The 13,373-nt window shown below is 38.1% G+C and overlaps 1 long non-coding RNA gene across 1 annotated transcript; it reads left to right on the top strand.

The window, feature by feature from the left end:
- On the top strand, positions 1-6,448 carry LOC129349430 (uncharacterized). The gene is made up of 3 exons (XR_008602430.1): positions 1-960; positions 4,498-4,656; positions 5,577-6,448. It is a non-coding gene; the product is annotated as an uncharacterized LOC129349430 (long non-coding RNA).
- The last annotated feature ends 6,925 nt before the right edge of the window (positions 6,449-13,373 follow it).

Here is a 13,373-nt window from a genome sequence, read left to right as displayed (position 1 = left end):
AAAAGCTAAAGCATTCTAGCATTCCTGAATGCAGCAACATATGGCTGGATACGACTGCTGACGTCTGACGTCACGGTAAGCGTATTGCGTCACTTCCTGTTGTAGCTTATACACTCCATCTAATTTGATATTCATTAAATCTGTGTGTAGCGGTAATATTTGAATCGTAACATACACTCGCTTTCTTCAAGCACCTTCTCAGTACTTAATTCTAAGTTAATCTGTTATCTCTGTCCGCTAGCCTAGCACTTAGCATGGCTTCTCCCTCTTCCTCTCCTTCTCTTTCCTGCTCAGTGTGTCACATGTTTAGTTACTCCTCTGCCTCCTTTAGTGATAACGATACCTGTAATAAATGCAGTCTCTTTGTAGCTTTGGAGGCGAGGCTCCGCACCATGGAAAACACCCCGCTAGCTGTTAGCTGGTGCGGACCGCAATAGTATAGCTGCTAGTGTAGCTTCTGCTAGCCGTCCCCTAGCACAGTGTTTCTCAACTGGTGGGTCGCGACCCAAAAGTGGGTCGCGGGGCCGTTTTTGGTGGGTCGCGAGCCTTTTTCTAAAAAGAGAGAAAAATAAAGATAATCCAATTTAGTGGCGAGTCATTGTAGTTCCCCTCCGCACCCGCAGGGGGTCGTCGTGTCAGCAGCGACCGGTGAGGACACTCGTATTACTGTAGAAGAAACTGCATGTTTTCATAGCAACAGCAGCATGGCTAAACGCAAGTACGACAGCGAGTACATTAAATATGGATTTTCCTACATCGAAGACAAAGGAGTCCAAAAGCACGCATCTGAATAAACTTTTCGAGCGGTTTAGCGACTACTTTCCCGATAAACAACCCGAGGACGACTGGGTGCGCGACCCGTTTGGAATAAACATGGAAAGCATCACGTTGCCTAGCAGCGATTAATGTCAGCTGGTGGAGCTATCATGTGACCGCACTCTCAGAAAGAAATTCACAGAGGTAAGCCTTTCCCAGTTCTGGTGCAACGATGTGATGAGAGAGTATCCCTCCATTGCTAGTCGAGCTGTAAAAATCCTCCTACCATTCAGCACCACATACCTCTGTGAATGTGGCTTCTCAGCTCTTGTTCAGCTGAAAACAAAATACCGAAATAAACTGAACATTGAGCATGACCTCAGAGTTGCTTTATCATGCATACAGCATACATACTTGTAAAGGCCAAAAAGCATCCTCAGCTAAGCCATTAGAACTTCATGTAGTTCTGCAGTACTTTTATTGTGACTTGTGACTTTTGTTTATTTGTAAGTGCTTAAAAACACACTTTTCTTTCAATATTGCACACTATTTTTTTCCCCAAATATTGGCTTTCAAATATAGTTAAGCCCTTTGAAAAATGTTTTATTGTGTTTACATTTTGAGATTGATCAGAAAATTAAGCATTTCTTCACTTTAATAATTTGTTGAATGCACTTCATCAGTTTTCATGTTTTGGACTCTTTTGCACATATTTCTATACATAGTTTCTCCAGCTACAACAGCAATGTTGCAGACTTGTGCAGTATTATGAGAAGCTACTGGTTTTGTTGAATTGCACTTTTTTTGTAGAAAAAAAAATGCACTTTTATATATCCTGAGAACTACTTGAGGCTATTGTTCTACTTGTTTCAAAGTCCTCAGTACTTGAATTAGTATTGCTGCTTGATTTTGAGTTGTTGTGAAGTACTTGAGTTCAGGTTTAAAAGTTTTGTCTTCGAACGCTCAATCAATAAATTGTTGATTTTTGGAGAAATATTGTTTGGGTCACGACTTGTCATTTCAGTTTTATGGTGGGTCCCAGGCCCAGACCAGTTGAGAACCACTGCCCTAGCAGTTCCCGAGCAGCCGGGAAGTCAGGGTAGATGGGTGACAGTTCGTAGGAAACGTAGTCCTAAACTCAAGCCCGCTGTCCCGGCACACCACAAACCACTTAACGTTTCTAATCGTTTTTCCCCACTCAACGACACACCCGCTGAGAAACCAACTCTGATCACTGGCAGCTCCGTAGTCAAAAACGTGAAGCTAGCGACACCAGCGACCATAGTAAAATGCCTCCCAGGGGCCAGAGCGGGCGACATAGAAGCAAATTTGAAACTGCTGGCTAAAGATAATCGTAAATACAGTAAGATTGTTATTCATGTCGGCGGTAATGACACCCGGTTATGCCAATCGGAGGTCACCAAAGTTAGTGTGGCATCGGTGTGTAACTTTGCCAAAACCATGTTGGACTCCGTAGTTTTCTCTGGACCCCTGCCTGATCTGACCAGCCATGATATGTTTCGCCGCTGGGTGTCTACGTGGTGTACTGCAAACGACATTGGCTTTATAGACAATTGGAGCTCTTTCTGGGGAAAACCTGGTCTGATTAGGAGAGATGGCATCCATCCCATTTTGGCTGGTGCAGCTCTCATTTCTAGGAATATGGCTGATTTTATTAGAACTCCTAATGCATGACAACCCAGAGTTCAGACCAGGATGCAGAGTTGTAGTCTTCCACAACTCTCTGCAGTTTCCTCTCAGCTGTCACCCTCCAGTAATTCAGTTAGCTTTATTGAGACTGTGTGTGTCCCCCGACCACCAAAATTCAATAAATTAAACAATTCAAATATAAACAAAAGACATAGTAACCACAAAAATCTAATTAAAATTAATACCACTATTTTAACTGAGCGAAGAAACAGGACAATTAAATGTGGTCTGTTAAATATTAGATCTCTCTCATCTAAATCTCTGTTAGTAAATGATTTGATAACTGATAACCAGATTGATTTGTTCTGTTTGACTGAAACCTGGTTGCAGCAGGAAGAATATGTTAGTCTAAATGAATCAACTCCTACTAGTCATACTAACTGTCATGTTCCTCCAATCACAGGCCGAGGAGGAGGAGTGGCAGCAATTTACCTCTCTAGCTTAAAAATGAACCAGAGACCTAAACCTAGTTACAGTTCATTTGAAAATCTTACTCTCAGTCTCTCTCATCCAGATTTAAAAGCTCAGAAACCAGTTTTATTTGTTGTTGTATATCGTCCTCCTGCTCCTTACTCTGAGTTTTTAGCTCAATTCTCAGACTTTTTATCTGATTTAGTGCTCAGCTCAGATAAAGTGATTATTGTGGGTGACTTCAACATTCATGTTGACGTGGACAGTGACAGCCTTACGACTGCTTTTAATTCAATATTAGACTCAATTGGGTTTTCTCAACATGTAAATAAACCAATTCATAGTTTTAATCATACCCTTGACCTCGTTCTGACTTATGGCATAGAAATCAAACAGTTAACAGTGTTTCCCTGGAACCCTCTTCTTTCTGACCATTTTATGGTAACATTTCAATTTACAACAATAGATTGTATAGGAGTTAAAAATAAATATAATTACAGTAGATGTCTGTCTGACAATTCGATGACTAAATTTAAGGAAATAATACCCTCTCTATTTAGTCCAGCACCACTTACTGATATAATGGAAGGGAAATATTATAATTTTACCCCACAGAAGTGGATTATATTGTTAATAATGCTGCAGCCTCACTGCGTACAACACTTGATAGTGTTGCACCTGTAAAAAAGAAAGTTCTATCTCAGAGAGGACCTGCTCCTTGGTATAATTCCCAGCTGTGGACTTTAAAGCAGGCGTCCCGAAAGCTGGAAAGGAAATGGTATTCCACTAATTTAGAGGAAGTTTATGTAGCTTGGAAAAATAGTCTAGTAATTTATAAAAAAAAGCTCTTCGTAATGCCAGGACAACATATTATTCATCTTTAATAGAGGAAAACGAGAACAACCCCAGGCATTGTTCCCTCTAAGCTGCGTACGTGCGCAATTGCGCACTGCTGACACGGTCTCCGCGCACAGAAAATCTGCACTGCGCACAAAAAAAAAAAAAATCCAACCTAAATTGTAAATAAAATAAACACGTAACAATTCATTCTGTGATATTTTTCAGTGTGAGTCAGTGAGTGACCAGTGACTGGCTGTTGCAGCCAATGATGCGATTCACATACGTATTTACCATAGACTGTATATAATGGTATTTACGCAGCTAATCAACGTCAGGCGTCCTTATGTGCAGCCACTGTTGTTCTCATAGATATGAATGAGTAGATAGGACACGCCCCTTTGAGCTGCGTGCTACGGCGAGGCTAAGCTAGTGGGGGCAAAGTTTCAGTGCATTCCGTTGATGTAGACAGCGTGAAAACGGAAACAAGTATGCCGTCTCACTGTGCTGCATACAGTTACACACTGTGTCGTACGATTGAGACAAGGAGACTTGGAATGACTTTTCATAGGTGATGATTGGGATTACAGGCAGTTCTTTAGGACTGCTCTCAAATAATTGAAATGTTACTGAACAAGGTTATACTTATCAAATTAAATAGCTCTGGTCTCCAGTATATTGGCGAATTCGGTTCTTTGTACTTAATTTATTAGCATGATTTCTTTTTAATATGTTGTGTACAGACTTAATTACTTCTCTGTCTACTTTTCTTACTCCATGTAGGTTTCCCAGAGACTATGGGTTGAGGAGGAATTGGAAATTTGTCGGCTTAGACCTGGTGTCATTCCATCAGTGTTAAACTTCTCGGCTCATCTTGGAAGAGTACGTGCCAGAAAGACCACGACCAAGCAGCCTTGAGATCTTAGACAGCGTCTCCCTCAGGTGGGTGTCGACGGTGTTCACAGTCAGGTCTGTGGTAATCCTGTCAAAAAACAAAACAGAAAAAAAATCTAGATTATAAATCAACATGTAACCAAAGCACTCTGTGTATAACGCCAAAGTATAGGATGTAGTTCAGAAAATGTCAAAGTATTGTATACTTTACTCAAGAATAACATAGTATGGCCTGTAGTTCATAGTACAGCATGTTGGCAAGAAAAAAAAACAAAACATAGATTATTATGTGGTTCAAAAAGCGCAAAATGATAGGATGTTGCCTAAAATTGTCATGTATGATATGTGGTTCAAAAAATGTCATAGTGCAGTATATTGTCAAAATAGTATGTAATTCAAGAAAACATCAGAGTATAATATGTCATCTAAAAAATGCCATAGAATAATAATTTCATTGCACAAGTAAAAGTATAGTAACTTTTAAAACTGTTCGAATTCTTATATGTTGCTAAAAAAAAAAAAAAAAAAAAAAACGTCACAGTAATATGTCAATTAAAAAAGCCTATAGTATAGCGTGTCGCCCAACAAACATCATAGTATAGCATGTCGCTCTAAAAACGTCACAGTATAGCCTTTAGTCCACAGCTGTCAGTAGGTGAGGAGCAACACAAAAACAGTTCAAACACTGGTTTCCAGAGGGTTAGACGAGTATTTATTTGAAAGAGGAAGTTTACAACAACACAACATGTGAGGGAGTTTAAAACAAATGGGTGTTAGTAAAATACAAATAAACAGAACTAAAAGTGAACTTCATGTTGACATTGATGGGCATTCCAACCAGGAACAAAGTAAAAGATAATCAATACGAAAAAAACTCTTCCCGTTCACCTCTTAAAACCCAAAAACACACCGCAGTAGCACCCTAAATTAAAACTACCAATGGGTTCCCTGTTTTCCTTTCTGAACAGTTCAAAGGTCCCTCTCTATCTCCCCACACATCAACCACTAGAACACATCTCCAAAGTTCTGCCAGGCCAGCTCAGCTTCCCCTCAGAAGAAGTGCTGCCACCTGCCAGATGAAGGAGCCTTTTGAGAGGCAGCTGGCATCGTGATTGGACTGTACTTTGGTCTGTTCCAGTCCAGCTTCAGCTCCAGAGACGGCAGGTGGGACGAGTCAACGGAGGCCGGGTGGATGAAGGCATGCAGCTGAGTACAATCCAGAAAACAACAGAGGAGGAGTGCAGCAGCCCAGGGCCAGAACAAACAGAGTAGCATCGTATGTCTCTTAGAAAACATCATAGTGTAGCCTTTGGTATGAAAAAATGACATCATATACATCGTATTTTGTAGAAATAACAAGTCAAAGGAAAGAGACATCCACTGTAGAATTGTAGTAATTGTTTGCTGACTGATTTACTGATTATCAGTATTTTATTTTTTACTGATTTACGGTAATAAATAAATTTAAAAATGGTGCTACTTTGGCTCTGAACCTTTATCTACCTGTGGTCGCTCTGTCTTCTGGAGTGATTTGATTGGTTATACGTAACGAATAAAACTCCTTTAACTTAACATCTATAAACAAAACAAAAACGTATCAACAAAGTTTTCTGTTAGACTTTGTGTTCTTCTAAGTTTAACTCCAAGATTTTAAATACTTTCATTTACTGCAAATGAATATCTACTCCAAATGTCTCACTAATAATCATTATCAGCCTTAAAAACCCACAAAATACCCCTCTATACTGGACCACACTTAGTACAGTCCGGTTCCCCCTTCTATAAATCTGCTTGGAATCGTCCACTTCCTGTTTGTCAAAGTGGCCTTCTACCTGGACAGGTTTTGTTGGAGCACATGCAACAAATATTTTGGGTAAGTGCACTTTAAGATGGATGGATGACACTGAATTAGAGTCTGTATTAATGAGACTGAGATAAGATGTGTAGCTCTGTCATTAAATAGGAAATTATTTCTCAGAATTCACAGAGAAAAGTCTGAAACGTTTGCTAGGTTAGCATCCCACATGTTCTTTGGCTCAGCTAAAGCTAACTCTCTCCAACTTCTGGATCTCTTGAGTTGCTTGTTGTTAAATTATCTTGCTAGAGGTGCTGAAGCTCAGAAAGTCTGAGATGTTTGTTCAAAATAAGCTCATTCTCAAGTCTGATCTGAACTGTCCTCTTTTGTTTGAACTTTCCCTAAACTTAGGAGTTAATGACAGAGCAGCACATCCAGACTCAGTCTCATTTATGTAGAGATTAAACTTCAGTGTCATTCATTGATGTTAAAGTGCAGTTTTTCAAATGTTTGTTGCACATGCTCCCGACCAAACCAGTCCAGGTGGAAGATGATGTGAAGAGAAAGCTCCAGAGGATGAATATCACACATTTACATTGGAAATAAATGTCCTTTAATTAGACATTGTCATGCAAAAGTTGGATTTCCCTTTAATGATGTTCAAACCTTTGTTGAGTGTTTTGTTGATGTTTGTTTCTAAATGTTTTCTGACACTCTGCCCCAAAGATTAAAACCTTCTATGGCTCACAATCTGCAACAATTCACACATTATCAACTATCTTTCTGACTAAACTAAGATAAAAAGTGAAAAACTGCCTGATTCCTGCATCATGAATGTAAATCTTTTTGGTTTTTATGACAGTAAACTGAATATATTTGGGCTTGACATTTTATAAACCAAAACAAGAAATGAATTACTGGAGAAAACGACAGATTAATGGACAAAGAAAATGTGTTTTCTAACATATATGGCTGAATTACTCCAACATTACAAGATACATACAATTTTAATTGAATTTTATTTACATAATGCCTATTAAAGGTCAAATTGTCTCAAGATGCTTTTATATTTTTTTGTCATGTTTAAAATATGACAAAGTAAGAAATTTAAACCTCTTGACTAATCCAATTTATTATTTAGTTTTTAAGAGACTAATTGACAATTCAGACTTTCTCCATTAAAACTAATAAACATGAGGTCAAATAGAAGGAACAGTTTTAAATACTGCAGTCCCATGACGACAAGAATAAAGTTTCTCAACAAAAACTAAATCTGCTGGTGGATTACATGAAAGTCCTAATAAAGGATAATAAAGTGTGATACTAAAGGTTTGTGGTGTGAAAATTCTCAAAGTAAAGATATTGAGTTGAACATCTGGATGGAGGTTGATAAAAGTTGACCGTCTTTCATTTCTCTGGAGCCGACTCCATGGATTTTATGGATGGTGGTCAAAGACCTGATCTTCTGGTCGTCTTCCTTCTAGTTGCTGTAAAAAGTCAGTCCATCCTGGCCGACTTCAACACCTCTTCATGACAACTTGTTCTGCCTCTGACCTGGTGGAAACTCCAGAAACTCGGGAAAACCTGTTGAGACTCGAAGCTTTCGTGGAGACTCGAAGAACTCGTCGGGCGGGGGAAAGTGTGGTGGGAGGTGGGGGAGTAGAGGGGGGAGGCCGCCACCCACCTCCCCACCTACTCTCCGCCCTGACTCCACCCAGACTCCGCCTTGGCTCCACCCATGTGATGACTTCAGAAACTACGATGCCAAAGGGACGACGAATTTATTTCTTTTTATCTGATCTGTAGCTCAGTGAGTTAAGGATTTGCCTATGGAGCTGCAGGTCGCTGGTTCAAGACCAGACACTTCTTAGATTTTCTCAAAATTCTGACAAAGACAAAGAAAGAAAAAGGCCGGTGGCGGGTCTTGAACCGGCTACCTTCCAGTTGGTAGTCTGTCTTCTTATCCCCTGAGCTATACACTCAGATACTAATTCTTCTTTTTTTTGCGCATTTATCATCTATTTTTTGTCGTTTTCGAGTTTTTTTTTTTTTTAACTTGAGTCTCAACGACCGTTATTCTCAGGAGGTTGGACTTCAGCCTTTGTGCTGGAGGGTGGAACCCTCAGTTCCAAGACTTTCCAAAGCCTCCACACCTCCCGAGTCCTCAGGACCTGAGCTTTCAGACAGTCCAAGGACTGAAATCTTCTAAGTTCCTGAGTAGTTCTCCATTAGTTTGAACCTTCAGACAGTCTGAGGGCTGAAATTTTCGGGTCCCACAGTAGTGCTCTGTTAGTTTGAACCTTCAGACAGTCCAAGGACTGAAATCCTCTAAGTTCCTGAGTAGCTCTCTGTTAGTTTGAACCTTCAGACAGTCTCAGGGCTGAAGTTTTAAAAGTTTCTCAGTACTTCTCTGTTAGTTTGAACCTTCAGACAGTCTGAGGACTGAAATCTTAAAAGTTTCTCAGTACTTCTCTGTTAGTTTGAACCTTCAGACAGTCTGAGGACTGAAATCTTTAAAATTCCTGAGTAGTTCTCTGTTAGTTTGAACCTTTAGACAGTCTGAGGACTGAAATCTTAAACGTTTCTCAGTACTTCTCTGTTAGTTTGAAATTTCTGGTTAACAGAAGCCTTAAAACTTGTGACCATAGGTCTTGATTTCACATTTAGACCATCCGAGTTCTTCTCAGACCTTCACCTGTGGGATTTTTAGAAATCCTGAACAAACTTTGATTCTCTTCACTGAACAGTAAAGTTTGTGGAGATCAGAAGGTAACATTAGTTTGATCGATGCCTTCAACTACTAGTACTTTATCTGGAAATCAGTTTTCTGAAATGAGTTCTTATTAAATTTGTCCACAATCAAACCAAGAATATAGAAAAAGGAAATGTTTGAAGAAACAACTTGATGTTTTCATTTCAGACTAGAAAACACCTTAAGACCTTTATCTGTTTTTGCTCTTTTTGATCGTTTTATTGTCTCTTCTGTTTAATTTTATCTTCTAAAGTCTAACTGGTGTCTTTTCAGACGTTATGTCTTTAGTTTGATTCTTCTTAAATGTTTAGTTTTGCTCTTTTCTCACCTTTTATTCTTTTCTAATGTCTGATTTGATTTCCAAATGTTTTGTCTTTTTAATGTTTAATTGTTGTTTTTCAAATGTTTTATTGGCTTGTTTCAAAAACTTCCTTTTCTTTCCCAATGTTTACTTTTTCGATTAAATCTTTGTTAAGGTTTTTCTTTTTAAATGTTTTACCACCATTTAATGTTTAATTTTCTTTTTTAATGCTTCATTGTATTTTCTGTTTAATTCCTATTTAAAGTTTTATTGTCTTTAAGATTTAATTTTCTAATTAAAGATTTAATTTTTTAATTAAATGTTTTGACTTTTAAAGGTTTAATAATCTAAATGTGTAATATTCTTGTTTAATTGCATTTTTTAAATGTTTATTTATCTAAAATATTTCATCTTTAATATTTAATAGTTTTGTTTAAAATTTTTTGTTTAATTTCATAATTACATGCTTCCGTTTAATTATCTAATTAAATATTTTGTCTAATATAATTTAATTGTATTTAATGTTTAATTTCCTTTTTAAAAGTTTTATTGAATGTTTTTTCCCTTGATTTAATTGCTATTTTACTGTAGTTTATTTCTTTAATCTTTTGTTTTTGTCAAGATTTTAACCCCAACCTTAAAAATGAAATAAACCCTTAAATCACAATGAAAATACTTCTGTTGTCACAATCATGAGTTAGTCAATTATTCAGTTTATCAATTCAACTTTATTTGTTTAGCACCTTTTACACAGATTACAAAACTAAACAAGCAAAGAGAAAAAACTATGATTAAAACTCAAAAACAAACAAAAAAAAAAAGATTTAACATGGTAATAAAATCTGTTGTGTCCAGGGGATGGAGGGAGTTTATTGAAGTCTTCTTGGGCTCACATGGGAAATCATTTAAAATATAAAATTGATATTCAGTCTAAGGAAACTGGAAACTGCAGAGTGACAGAAAACCAACAATATCTCCTGTTTTCTCCTTTAATGAGTCGACTCTTCTTGTGCTTTCAGACCAAAGAACTACAGACTCTTTACAACCTGCTCAAACGCTTGGTACAGGATCTCACCACACGGGTCAAGAAGGTTTCCGTCTCATTTCTACTCTGAAGCTCACCTTCTCCTGCTCAAACTGCTGACAAATGTTCCTGCTGCTCTAAAGTCTGGTCTCCAGAACTTCCTAAAAACTCTCAAAGTCTCTTCTGCTGCAGGTTGCTTTGTAGAACTGTTGCAGAAAACCTCACTAAACCACATGGAGGGGCCTCAAGATAGTCATCCAAATGAAACCATACAAAAACCAAACTAGTAGAACCCAAACGCTAAAGTCTCCTGCAGCCTACCAGAGAACCTCTGAGAACAGAGAATAAGGACAGGAACTCTTACCTTCTGGACAACCAACGTTGCTTCACAAACAAGAATACAGAATGTGTCTGACCAAAAACCTCTAAAGACTCACTACAGCCAAGATAAAGACACAACTCAGCTGCACCAAATCCACTAATCACTGCACACATTAGCACCATATGCAAACTGTGGCTAAAGAACCACATTTACCAAGACAACTATCCAGTACAAAGCCCTAAAACACACCAAGAAACACATTAAAGACGATTTTACTGCTTGAAGCTGCAAGCCAACACCGAAAGAGCAAACTAAAGCACCGGAACCAAACCCAGTTCAGTGGTGGAGAAGCAGAGGAAATGTTTGAATGCAGCTAAATAAAGCAGGAAGACACTGAGCTGCTCAGGTGTTCCTGATAATACCAAGCAGCCACCTGGACAGCCAATAGGAACACAGCTTACTGGAAGTCCAGAGGGCTGGGTTAGTGAAGGAAATTTAGTTTAAAGTTGAAGCAGAAAGTTAACAAAGAAAGTTGAAGACCACCTTCTGATACCTGAAATCTCTGAGTTTTCACACAAAGAACACCTGAACATGTCAAACTGGTTCCATAGTAGAACCATCATTGTAAAAACGTCATAGTATGGTGTGTTGCTCAAAAAACATTACGACCCGGCTGTCAGGGGACAAACATGTAAGAAACATGAGAACAGAGAGAACCCAACCAGTAGGTCACAGTTTATCATCATCTAATCATCTCCTGAAGTCCATATGGTGAGAGACATCAGTATCTGGTTGTTAATTTACCAGAGGATGCTTATAATCATGCTGATGTGGTCTGTACTCTACAGTGTTTTAGTGACTCAATAAATGCCTAAGTTGTTTTTTTAAAAATGCTTTTTAGTTTTTAATTAACATTTAATGGCCTATATGTAATCAATAAGTGGCCTTTGCCTATCTTAAGAAAAATTCACTCAGAACTCTGATATGTTAACAGTACTAAATAAATCAATAAATACATGCATACACACAAAAATAAGTTAATAATTAACTGTGTTAAGATAAGATTTAGATTTTAAAAAAAGTTGTTTATGTTTTTGCAGAATCCAGTATTGCTCACTGGTTGGTCATTACATTTTGTTAGTTTGATTTCACTGTTTAAAATGATGCCACCTCTTTTCAGACAGAACCTGTGATAATAAAACAATACAAAATTTTTAGTTCCGTGTTATTAAGGCACTTAAAGCTTTAAGTATGGCTAAATGCTTTTTTCAAAATTAAATATATCACTCCTTAGGTGGTAGTGGCCCCAAGTTCAGTAAAGTTGGAAAGATATTCACAGATTCAGACTTCCAGCATCAATAAGTCATTAGATATAGGTTGTCAAAACATAAACGGTGCCTCTTTCCCATTGTTGCAAGGCAGGCAATGTGCTACAAGCCCAGTTTTATCAAAAGTAGTTGTCTTTCAAGCTACAGGAATAACTTTGGTGTCTATGGAGTGAACAGGGTCCGTCTGCAATTTGCAAAACCGCTGCAACAGTAAAGAGAGACAAATATTCAATAACTTCACTCTTATACATTGTAGTGTCACTACAATCACTGCAGCCTTCAACTGGCTCCTGTTGACAAAGTGTTTTAACAGAAATGTAAATGCTGTAATTTGATTCTTTTAATGAACCATGTAACTTGAATGGATGTGATGCTGGTGTGACCACAGTGCACACGTCTGATGTTGCTCACAGTGGTCCAAGGGACGCTCAGGGAGTTTGTGTGTTTGCTCAGAATCATGAAAAATTAGAGAGAACGTTGACCCCAGGTTTCTCTTCAGCACTGTAGCCAGGCTAACAAAGAGTCAGAGCTCTGTTGAACCTTTTATTCCTTTAGCTTTGAGCAGTAACGACTTCATGAGCTTCTTTACAAATAAAATTATTACGATTACAGAAAAAATTAATCTGGCCCTTCCTACAGATGTCACAGATGTATCATCGAGTACAGATGCTTTAGAATTGGCCGTAAGACCAGATGGATATTTAGAATTTTTCACTCCCATACATCTCTCTGAACTAATTTCAATAGTTTCTACATCCAAACCATCGACATGTCTTTTAGATCCTATCCCAACTAGACTGTTCAAGGAGGCTTTACCTTTAATTAATTCCTCAATGTTAGATCTGATTAATCTCTCTCTAGTAACAGGCTTTGTGTACCACATGTACCACAGGCTTTTAAGGTTGCTGTAATCAAACCTTTACTTAAAAAGCCCACTCTCGATCCAGATGTTTTAGCCAACTATAGACCAATTTCCAACCTCCCATTTCTCTCTAAAATTCTGGAAAGAACAGTTGCAAATCAATTATGTGAACATTTGCAAAGGAATAGCTTGTTTGAAGAGTTTCAGTCAGGCTTCAGAGTGCATCATAGCACAGAAACAGCTCTGGTGAAAGTTAATAATGACCTTCTCATAGCGTCAGATAATGGACTGGTCTCTATACTTATTTTGGTGGACCTTAGTGCAGCATTCGATACAATCGACCACAAACTTTTATTACAGCAACTAGAACATTGTATTGGC

Source organism: Amphiprion ocellaris, chromosome 8 (genome assembly GCF_022539595.1).
Source record: "Amphiprion ocellaris isolate individual 3 ecotype Okinawa chromosome 8, ASM2253959v1, whole genome shotgun sequence".
Lineage (NCBI taxonomy): Eukaryota > Metazoa > Chordata > Actinopteri > Pomacentridae > Amphiprion > Amphiprion ocellaris.
Note: the sequence above shows the minus strand (reverse complement) of the source record. Positions and strands in the feature narration are given on the sequence as shown.